The sequence below is a fragment of the Carya illinoinensis genome, chromosome 5 (genome assembly GCF_018687715.1).
Source record: "Carya illinoinensis cultivar Pawnee chromosome 5, C.illinoinensisPawnee_v1, whole genome shotgun sequence".
Classification (NCBI taxonomy): domain Eukaryota; kingdom Viridiplantae; phylum Streptophyta; class Magnoliopsida; order Fagales; family Juglandaceae; genus Carya; species Carya illinoinensis.
In genome coordinates, this window is record NC_056756.1 from 19,857,035 (window position 1) to 19,869,029 (window position 11,995).

The window sequence follows — 11,995 nt, forward strand, 5'->3', positions numbered from 1 at the left end:
ATAACAATTTTTTCCCCTAATAGTGGGAAGATTGTTTCATCAAAATGATAATTTTTAAAATCATATATCTAATGATGAAGGGAGAATCAAAACCAACATAAATTTCAAGTCTACATTGATTACCAATCTTAGTGAATTGGGAATGTGCAATTGGAACATACATAGCACAACCAAAAGTACGAAGATTAAAAATATTTTGTAGTTGGCCAAATGCAAGTTGCAATGGAGAATATTTATTAGAGCAATTCTACACAACCTCCCAATCTCCACACACCACTTTTTTTTTCAAATTTTTAATTTTTTTTAAAAAAATTTTGAGTTTATTCCTTTTAAATTAATTCAATTATTTTATTCATTATTCATATATTAAACATTTGATAAAAGAAAAAAAATAATAAAAATTAAAAACAATGTGGTGTGTGGAGGTTGTGTGAATAGTAGGAGGTTGTGTAGATTTTTTCTATTTATTATAGGCCATCGGTCTTATTTGAAATAATGATGCAGTATGCAAAAATACATGTCCCCAAGCAGAGAGAGGTAGTTTTTCTTTTTTTTTTTCCCAAAAGTAATGGTCGAGTAATTAATTGTAAACGTTTAGTAAATGACTTGATTTAACCATTATGAGTTTGTGTATGAGCAACTAGATGTTTGATATTAATCTCAATTGACATGCAATAATTATCAAAAATTTTACATGTAAGCTCTCCAACATTATCCAATCGAATAAACTAAATTGGATAATCAGAAAATTGATCTCGCAGTCTAATAACTTATGCAAGAAGTCTAACAAATGCAACATTTCGAGTAGAGATTAGACAAATATGTGACCATCTAGTTGATGCATCTATTAAAACCATTAAATATTGAAAGACCATGGTGGATGTATAGGTCCACATATATGTCCATTGAGTTTTTATGAAAATTAAGGAGATTCAATAACTACCTCGAAAGGGGATAACCTGACAACTAGCCTTCCTTTAGAACATGCTACAAATGAATAATCACTTGGTAAAATAATCTTATGGTTCTTTAAGGTATGCCTATATGAATTTTCAATTATTCAATACATCATAATTAATCATAAATGACCAAGAGGATCATGCCAAAGCATAAAGATATTTGGATCATAGCACTCTTGGATAATGTAAAAATATTCATCACTACCTTCATTCGCAATTTCAACATGATAACCATTACAACGAATATATTTAAAACTGAGTAAATTTCTTCTAAACTTTGAAGAATACAAAACATTGTTAATATAAAATTTTATTTCTTTTGGTAACATGATATCGGCTCTTCAATTAGGTTCAATGACCCAAATATTGTATTAAAGTTGGCTCTATGTATAATGTTAAATATTGAAAATATTTCTTATCCTTTAGAATTATAGGTGTTGTACAACTGTTTGCTTGATACATATATTTACCAATCATTTTGGAATTGGTCAATGCATCAATAGAATTCATATCTCTTTATAAACACAAATATGTATAAAACTTTATTAATGCAAAAGAAAGTTTAATAAAATGTATTAAAAGATAACGACTCAAACATAATATAATTATAATAAAGATATTAAATTAATTGTTATAGTCATATGCATTATTAATAAAATATCATTATCTCCTTTTGGATCTATAAAAAAACACTAGAGATATCGAACTGAGTTAGAACCATCATATTTGGGTTATTAAAATAAGTTAGATGATCTTTTGAATCAATTTGGTCGACAAAATTCATTTCAACCTACTTTTTTTTTCTTTAATAGATGCTTGATATAATAGTTTACTAAATGTTTGTACATACGATAGCTATGTAACCAATGTTCTTTTATACCACGTGTTGAACCCAAGGTTTCAAGTTTCATGTGATTATAAATCTACACATGGATTTTGATGATAACAAATGAATTCAAAGAATAAAGGAGTTTCAATCTCAAGTTGTTTACACAATGGAATCAAGCACATCAAAGAACCAAGCATGAGTAAGAAGGAAATAAGTTCACATTAAAATTATAGAGTAATGTTGTAAATCTCTTCAAAATTCGAAATTAGGATTAATACTCAAAATTAATATTTTATCATAAAGCATTAAAATACATTTTCCACATGTGCATGAATTTTTTTGAAAATTAAATTTGAAAATTTTGAAAGATGATTGATTGTCATCTTTGCATGTGCATGCCTTGATTAAAGGGTTGAACTTTGAAAATATTAAAGATGATTGATTGTCATTTTTCACATGTGCATGTTTTATTTGAATATTTTCAAAAGTGATTGATGCTTTTTTAGACTTATACAAAAAGTAGATGATTTTGTTTGAAAATTTTGAAAAGTAAAGTGTGCTCATTTTGTCATATGCAAAAAGTAAAAGATTAGATTTGAATTTTTTGAAAAGGAAAGTGTGCTCATTTTGTCATATTCCAAAAGTAAAATATTAGGTTTGATTTTTTTAAAAAAGTGAATGATGTTGTCTTTGACAATTGAAAAAGAAGAACCTTTTATTTGAATTTTTTGAAAAAGTGAATGATGTTGTCTTTGACATGTGAATCTTTTTAAATTTGAATATGAAGTCTCATATGCCTATAAATAGATCATTTGAGAGCTTCACATTTACAACACCAAGAGCATACAACATTCATTCAAAGCTTTCATTCTCTCTTCTCTAAGCATTGAGCATTAATCCTTGTTCATTTTGAGAGATATAGTTTGCGCTGTATTGTTCTTATTTCACTCATTGAGGAGTGTTTTCTGATAACCTACCCACTATCAGCTTTTGTATCAGAAAAAGGGTGTGTATAACCCTTGTACGTGTAGAAAGTATTCTACACGGGGAATAGTTGAATCACCACGTGTAAGGTGATTGCAAGTGTAGAGGGTGTTCTACACGGATCCTTTGTAGCGGTGTTATTCAAATGTGTAATAGGTTTCTATCTCCACCTAAAGCAGGTTGAATAGTGAATTTGGGAATCCTCAAGGGGTAGCTTGAGGCGAGGACGTAGGCAGTGGGGCCGAACCTCATTAACATACTGAGTTTGCTTCTCTCTTATCCTTACTCTTTGTATTTATTGTTATTTCATATTTTGTTTATATTTTATATTATATATTTGATTTATAATTGTTATTTTTTTAATACAACTCAATTCACCCCCCTCTTGTGTCAGTCATCTGGGCAACAATTGGTATCAGAGCTAAGAGCTCTATTATAAGATTAACTATCTTTTGAGTTAAGATCTTATAACTAACATTGCAGCTTCATTTGGTAAAGGTCAATCTTGCAGTCGGCCTCCACTCTTTTGTGGAGATAATTACTCATTCTGGAAAGTTAGAATGAGAATATTTCTTTAAGCTCAAGGTAGAGAAATCTGGAAATGTATTGTAAATGGACCTTATATTCCAACAAAAGTGGTTGATGGAGTAAAGGTAAAAAAGGAAGACGAAGAGTTTGATCGTGAAGACGATAAACTTTATACTTTAAATTTAACTGCTATGAATTTATTATATAATGCTCTTAATGGAAATGAGTTTAATAGAATAATGAATTGCGCTACGGCAAAGGAAATTTGGGATAACTTGGAAGTAACTTATGAAAGAACTTCGCAAGTCAAGGAATCAAAAATTTATATTCTTACTCATGAATATGAAATGTTTAAGATGAATCACGATGAATTTATTTCTAGTATTCACACTCGTTTTACTAACATCATAAACAGCTTAACAACTCTTGGCAAAATTTATTCCAAGGTGGAGATAGTAAGAAAAATTCTCAACTCTTTACCAAAACGTTGGGAATCAAAAGTTACAACGATTCTTGAAGCTAGAGATCTCAAGAAGCTCGAAGTCAATGAACTCATCGGGTCACTTATCACCCATGAGTACACATTGAAAAGAGGAGAAGAAGAAGGAAAGCCAAAGAAGAGCTTAGCACCTAAAGCTGTTCCTTATGAAAATGAAAGTGAAAGTGATGAAGATGAGGAAAATGACGATAAAGATGAAAAGGTTGCGATGATAACAAGAAGAATTCAGAGGTTCTTGAAGAAAAATAGAACTCCTCCAAGGAAATCCTTCAAAAAGTTTTCCAAAAAAGATTCAGGTAAAAATGACATTTTAATTTGTTATAAATGCAATAAACCTGGTCATATCAAGCCAGATTGTCCTCTGCTAAAGAAAGATCGAAACAAGGGCAAGAAAGCAATGAAAACTACATGGGATGATGATTCAAGTAGCTCAGATAGTGAAGCAAGCAATGAAAAATCAGCAAATCTTTATCTTATGGCTAAAGATGACATTGAGTTAACAAATCTTCATAATATTGAAAATCCTTCATATGAAGTATTGCAAAATGTTTTAGAAGAGATTTATGAGAAATTTAAAAAATTGGGTATCAAGTATACTGCTTTGAAAAAGAATTTTTTTTTTTTTTAACAAACGAAATTGAAATTTTAAGAAAAGAAAGTATTATTTTGAAAGATGAAAATCTTGAATTGAATAAGAAGAAAACCGATTTAGAAAATATTGTTGAAAACTTTACGAATGGAAAAAGAAATTTTGAAAAACTTCTTAGTAGTCAAAGATGTGTTTTTGATAAGGCAGGTTTGGGATATATGCCAAAACAAAAATACAAACCTTATAAAAATTTCTTTGATAATCATTCTACATCAAAGACTAATATTCAAAATTCTTTTCATAAAAATAATTTTGTCAAAAAAAGGATATTATAATCATTCAAGTTTTTCATATATGTCACAGGCTATTTGCAATTTTTGTAATAGAAATGGTCATAATTATCATACTTGTCCTATTAGAATAAATCATACAATGACTATTAGGGCCATATGGATATCTAAAAATCTTGTTTCTTCTAATACTAATAAATAAAGGACCCAAAGAACTTGGGTACCAAGAAAAATCATTTTAATTGCTTTTATAGGTATGTATGAAGTCTTCCACAAGCAAAAACAAATGGTTTTTAGATAGTGGATGTTCAAGACACATGACGGGAGACAAGACTAAGTTCTTTGATCTTAGATCTAAAGAAGAAGGACACGTGATATTTGGAGACAACTCGAAAGGGAAGATCGTGGGAATAGGTAAAATTGGTAATGAATCTTCTCTCATAATTGAAGATATTCTACTTGTTGAAGGTCTAAAACATAATCTTTTGAGCATAAGTCAATTATGTGATAAAGGATTTACAGTTACTTTCAAAATGGATAAATGCATTATTTTGAATGATCATGATTGTAATATTTTTTTTATTACTTTTAGAAGTAACAATGTTTATACAATCGATTTTGAAGAAATTACCCCACAAGATGCAATTTGTTTTTCAGCTCAAAATGAAACTAGTTGGTTATGGCATAGAAGACTAGGTCATGCCAACATGGAACTTATTTCCAAACTTTCAAAAAATGATCTTGTGAGAGGTTTACCAAAAACATATTTTCTTAAAGAAAAAATTTGTGATGCATGTCAATTTGGTAAACAAACAAAAACTTCTTTTAAAACTAAGAAACATATTTCCACTACTAGACCATTGCAACTGATACACATGGATCTTTTTGGACCAAATAGAGTTGCAAATCTAGGAGGAAAATATTATGCATTTGTTATTGTTGATGATTTCTCTAGATATACTTGGGTCATCTTTCTTGCTCATAAAGATGAGGCACATAATGCCTTTACCAAGTTATGCAAGAGAATTCAAAATGAAAAGGGCTATACTATTTCAAGTATCCGAAGTGATAGGGGAAAAGAGTTTGTTAATAAAAATATTGAAACATTTTGTGATGAAAATGGTTTTGTGTATAATTTTTCTGCTCTTCGAACTCCTCAACAAAATGGGGTAGTAGAGAGGAAAAATAGATCTCTTCAAAAGATGACAAGAACAATGCTCAATGAGAACAACTTGCCTAGTTATTTTTGGGCCGAAGCGGTAAGTACTGCATATTATGTTATAAATAGAGTTATGCTAAGGTCTAAGTTAGATAAAACCCCCTATGAGCTTTGGAATGAGAAAAAGCCTAACATTGGTTACTTTCATGTATTTGGATGCAAATGTTTTATTTTGAATGACAGGGATAATTTAGGCAAATTTGATGCAAAATCTGATGAAGGTATCTTTCTCGGGTATTCTACTAATAGTAAAGCTTATAGAGTATTCAATAAAAAGACTTTGACTGTACAAGAATCTATGCATGTAGTATTTGATGAATCTAATTCTTCACTCTCCAAGAAATCTATTGATGAAGAAACAGGAGGTATAAATAATACGGAAAGTCTCAATCTTAACAAAGAGAAAACAATAGAGGAAGTTCAACATGGAGCCATCAGGAAAGATCATCAAAATTTAATACAAGATGCAACCAAACAGTGGAAATTTGTGAAAGATCATCCAGTGGAACAAATTTTGGGAGAACCTTCACAAGGTGTAAGTACTCGATCATCTCTTAGAAATATTTGCAATCATACTGCTTTTCTATCTCAAATTGAACCCAAAAATATTGATGACGCACTTCTTGATGAATCTTGGATTCTAGCTATGCAAGAAGAGTTGAATCAATTTGAAAGAAATGATGTTTGGACACTTGTTCCTAGACCCAAAAATCATACTATTATTAGAACAAAATGGGTTTTTAGAAACAAGAAAGATGAGTCCGGAGTCATTACTAGAAATAAGGCTCGACTTGTAGCCCAAGGTTTTAATCAAGAAGAAGGAATCGATTATGATGAGACATATGCACCTGTCGCAAAATTAGAAGCTATTCGAATGCTACTTGCATATGCTTGTTATAAAGATTTCAACCTTTTTCAAATGGATGTTAAAAGTGCTTTCTTAAATGGTTTTATAAATGAAGAGATATATGTTGAGCAACCTCCAGGTTTTGAAAATCATATTTCCCCAAATCATGTTTTCAAACTCACAAAAGCACTATATGGACTTAAACAAGCTCCTAGAGCTTGGTACGAAAGACTTAGTGGTTTCTTGATTGAAAAAGGTTTTTCAAGAGGAAAAATCGACACAACTCTTTTCATTAAATATGAAAATGATGATATTCTTTTGATTCAGATTTATGTTGATGATATAATATTCGGTGCTACTAATGAAAATATGTGTCAAGTTTTTGCTAAGACTATGCAGGAAGAATTTGAGATGAGCATGATGGGAGAACTTACATTCTTTCTCGGATTGCAAATTAAGCAAGCAAAAAGTGGGACATTCATCAATCAATCAAAATATATTAGAACTATTGAAGAAGTTTGGGATGGAAAATGCTAAGGAAATTGGAACACCAATGAGCCCATCAACTAAACTTGATAAAGATGAATCCGGTAAGCTAGTTGACTCGAAGATATATCGAGCTATGATTAGTAGCTTATTATATTTAACAGCCAGTAGACCAGATATTATGTTTAGTGTGTGCTTATGTGCACGCTTTCAATCATCTCCAAAAGAATCACATTTAATTGCAGTTAAGCACATTCTTAGATATCTTAGTGGTACAATTAACATAGGGTTATGGTACCCTAAGCACACATCTTTCGATCTAATCAGCTACACAGATGCAGATTATGCTGGCTGTAAAATAGATCGAAAAAGCACTAGTGGAGCATGCCATTTCTTAGGTCATGCATTAGTTTCCTGGTTTAGTAAAAAACAAAATTCTGTTGCACTATCTACTGCTGAGGCAGAATATGTTGCTGTGGGTAGTTGTTGTGCTCAAGTTCTCTACATAAAGCAACAACTTGAAGATTTTAAACTCAAGTATAATCACATTCCAATCAAATGTGATAATACAAGTGCTATAAATCTTTCAAAGAACCCAATACAACATTCTAGAACTAAGCATATTGAAATAAGATATCATTTTCTTCGAGATCATGTGCAGAAAGGCGATATAGTACTAGAATTCACAAACACACACGATCAGTTAGCAGATATTTTCACAAAGTCTTTACCAGAAGATAGATTATGTATGATCAGAAGAGCAATAGGTATGATGCATGCTATGAATATCTCTTAAAAGATAGACTAGAGTCAATAAAAATAGAGATAGATTTTTTAAATACTTTTACATAAACTTGAGATTCTTAGCCTCATGTTTGAGACGCTCATTTTCTTTATACAATATCATGTCATTCTTATCCATGGGAACCGGCAAGCGGAATGAAGAATCTAATAAAGATTTCAACTATTTATTCTTCTGCCGAATGATTCTTTCCCTTGTGTGAGACTCTTGAACAATTCGTTGAAGTACAACAATTTGTTCTTTGAGCTTTTCAACTTCATGATTTTTGGCTTGTAGCTGCTGAGAAAAAGCAACAATAGAGGAAGAGTAGCGAGTCCCAAGACTCACCAAGTCATAAATAGCATCAGAATCTGACATATTAGTCAGATTATTATTTTTTTGCTGCAACATGGCACCAATGGCAGCTGCAGAAAGGACAGGAGGTTGAGATACAGACTGCCTCATGGATGGATCTAGAGAAATGTTAGAAGAATGAGCCATTGAGAAAAGAATAGAAGGCTTAAAACGAGAATGCTGAAGGAATGCAGATGAGTTATAGAGATGAGATGAAAACTTGATACAGATTGGATGAACTTCAGGACTGATTTTATAGAGATAGCATAAAGAATAAGACAAACTATTGTCTCTTCAAATCTTATTTAGTCAAAAGAAATGCAAGATATGTTGGACACACATTATCAAAAGTTTTCTTACTAAGCCAGCGAGATTAACAGTAGATTGTCCCTATTTTTCTAGTAAACGATGAACCTTTGCTGTTATCTGCCGATATTGACTTTGTATCTGAACCCGTTCCAACTCCTCTATTTGTGGTTGCAGATCATGAGCATACTAATCCGTAAATTTTTTCAACTCTTGGTTTTCTTGGTTTAGCCTTTTATTCTCACTATTCTTATTAGCAAGCTTCTGTCGTAACTCAAATATTTGCATGTTAAGATGATCAATCTCACTCACTCTCGCCATTAACCTCCGAGACATGATCGTAACAGAGACAGCATATTGACTACTGAGCATTCTTGATTTTGCAATAATCTCAGAATCAGCCTTACTAGAAAAACGGTTCACTGCTCCTATCATGGTATTGACGGCCTCAGGAGAGAAGATTGATAATTGATGCATCAAGGGTTCCTGATTCAAGTCTGGAACATTAGTGGAAGAGAATTGCTCAGTCATTCTATCGTTGTGGAAAAATAGAACTCAGATCAAGAAGCGATTATTTTTTGGCATCCGATAGATGAAAATGATCATTTTTTTTTATAGCAACTCAGAGCCTTCAATCACGTTTGTCAACAACATCAGGCGATTGTTTAAATCTCCAGCCGCACTAAATTCATAGAGTTAGGCCTCGAGACTTTGCAGCATTTATTGGGTCACGGACGGCTCCTTTTTCAACTATCTACAGTGACTATTAAATGCATCATTTTCTTCAGTCCATTTACTTGCTACCGATCCTTTTTAATGATGCCAAAAGGGGGAGAAGTTTTAGACTAGAACATTAATATTGTTTAAATTGCTAAACTTGTTATATATGCTTGGAATATATTTATACTTTTGCTTGAAAAACTAACGCATATTTTCAGGGGGAGCTTAATTATTAATATAGGTTTCAAGTTCTATCAAGTATTTGTCATCATAAAAAATGGGGAGATTGTTGAACCCAAGGTTTCAAGTTTCATGTGATTATAAATCTACACATGGATTTTGATGATAACAAATGAATTCAAAGAGTAAAGGAGTTTCAAACTCAAATTGTTCACACAATGGAATCAAGCACATCAAAGAACCAAGCATGAGCAAGAAGGAAATAAGTTCATATTAAAATTATAGAGTAATGTTGTAAATCTCTTCAAAATTTGAAATTAGGATTAATGCTCAAAATTAATATTTTATCATAAAGCATTAAAATATATTTTTCACATGTGCATGAATTTTTTTGAAAATTAAATTTGAAAATTTTGAAAGATGATTGATTGTCATCGTTTGCATGTGCATGCCTTGATTAAAGGGTTGAACTTTGAAAATATTAAAGGTGATTGATTGTCATTTTTCACATGTGCATGTTTTATTTGAATATTTTCAAAAGTGATTGATGCTTTTTTAGACTTATACAAAAGGTAGATGATTTTGTTTGAAAAATTTGAAAAGTAAAGTGTGCTCATTTTGTCATATGCAAAAAGTAAAAGATTAGGTTTGAATTTTTTGAAAAGGAAAGTGTGCTCATTTTGTCATATGCCAAAAGTAAAATATTAGGTTTGATTTTTTTAAAAAAGTGAATGATGTTGTCTTTGATAATTGAAAAAGAAGAACCTTTTATTTGAATTTTTTGAAAAAGTGAATGATGTTGTCTTTGACATGTGAATCTTTTTAAATTTGAATATGAAGTCTCATATGCCTATAAATAGATCATTTGAGAGCTTCACATTTACAACACCAAGAGCATACAACATTCATTCAAAGATTTCATTCTCTCTTCTCTAAGCATTGAGCATTAATCCTTGTTCATTTTGAGAGATATAATTTGCGCTGTATTGTTCTTATTTCACTCATTGAGGAATGTTTTCTGATAACCTACCCATTATCAGCTTTTGTATCAGAAAAAGGGTGTGTATAACCCTTGTGCGTGTAGAAAGTATTCTACACGGGGAATAGTTGAATCACCACGTGTAAGGTGATTGTAAGTGTAGACGGTGTTCTACACGGATCCTTTGTAGCGGTGTTATTCAAAAGTGTAATAGGTTTCTATCTCCACCTGAAGGAGGTTGAATAGTGAATTTGGGAATCCTCAAGGGGTAGCTTGAGGCGAGGACGTAGGCAGTGGGGCCGAACCTCGTTAGCATACTGAGTTTGCTTCTCTCTTACCCTTACTCTTTATATTTATTGTTATTTCATATTTTGTTTATATTTTATATTATATATTTGATTTATAATTGTTATTTTTTTAATACAACTCAATTCACCCCCCTCTTGTATTAGTCATCTGGGCAACACCACGTTTGTGACATTTATCTTCATATTTCTTTAAAGTCGTATTTTGCAAGACTTTTTTTTTTCATCCTACTTTTTCTCAGTGTTGTTCCACTTCTAGCGGTATATAGTATTTCTTTTTGAAAAACTATGAGTACGCTTTCCTTGATATTTCGATAGTTCGTTTCTACTATGTCTATGTCCATGACCATGGTTTCCTTTATTATGATGAAATGAGATTCCATTTACTTCATGGAATGGATTAGAACCGGTTGGACGAGACATTTAATTTTTTATTAACAACTCATTGTTTCATTCAACCACTAGCAAACAAGATATTTATTTAGAACATTTAATGAATTCTTGCACTCGATATTGCTGTTCCATAAGCACATTCAAGGTATAAATATGTTTTATATTTCATTTCAAACATATCATAGCATTTTTTTTTCTCTACACAACTTCAATTGTACAATTTCAAGTGCATTCAATTATAAAGAGTTTTTGAGGGGATTATGGTCTTCTTGTACATATATCACTCGTTTGAACTATCCTATAGATTTAATGGATCTTGTGGGGTACCCAATTTTCAATAAAATTATTACTTTATAGCAATCATTCAAGGATGCTCCATTTCCTTCCTAACAGTATTTCCAAAATTCATTCATCAAGATGAGTCTCAGCATCAATGATTCATGATAAATAATTGTTACCAGAAACATCGAGGACAACCAATTTAAGTTTGACAAGATTTGAACATGATCTATAACAAACATATTAAGTATGAAAAAGAAATGTTAAAAATTGAACTCATATATAGAAGACAAGAATATTCATCGCATTGATATGATAACATTATACTCTATATAACATCACATACATCATATCAAGAATTTATAAAATTATTTATATTGCAATAAATAGATATCAATATTTATGGAAGAGAAACGTATAGTGGTTTGGGAAATATTAGGCAAATATCTTGTGTTGTAAAACTAAATA